Source organism: Equus asinus, unplaced genomic scaffold (genome assembly GCF_041296235.1).
Source record: "Equus asinus isolate D_3611 breed Donkey unplaced genomic scaffold, EquAss-T2T_v2 contig_446, whole genome shotgun sequence".
NCBI lineage: Eukaryota > Metazoa > Chordata > Mammalia > Perissodactyla > Equidae > Equus > Equus asinus.
Window position 1 is genome coordinate 17,501 of NW_027225123.1, and position 334 is coordinate 17,834.

Consider the following 334-nt stretch of genomic DNA (forward strand, 5'->3'; position numbering starts at 1 on the left):
CACACGGGGTCTCACCGCCAGGGGCCTCCAGCACCAGGGGCGGTCCCGCGGCGCCCAGAACGGCGACTGGCCCCGTCGCCCCGCGCGCAGCTCACGGGGGCTCGGCCCCGCCACGGCCAGGGCTCTCCCGCACACGGCGCCAGCGTCCCGCGCCGGGCGCCTGGCGCGCGGGCCCCACCCGACCGGAGCCGAGAGCACTTCGCCCGGGGCCACCACCGGCCTCGGTGGCCGGAGGCGACACCCGCACGGCGAGGCCCACTTCGGTCCCGGCCGGTGGGCGGCGCGGCCAGGCGTCTGCCCGGGCGGGGGAGCACCGGGGGCAGCGGGGAGCGCG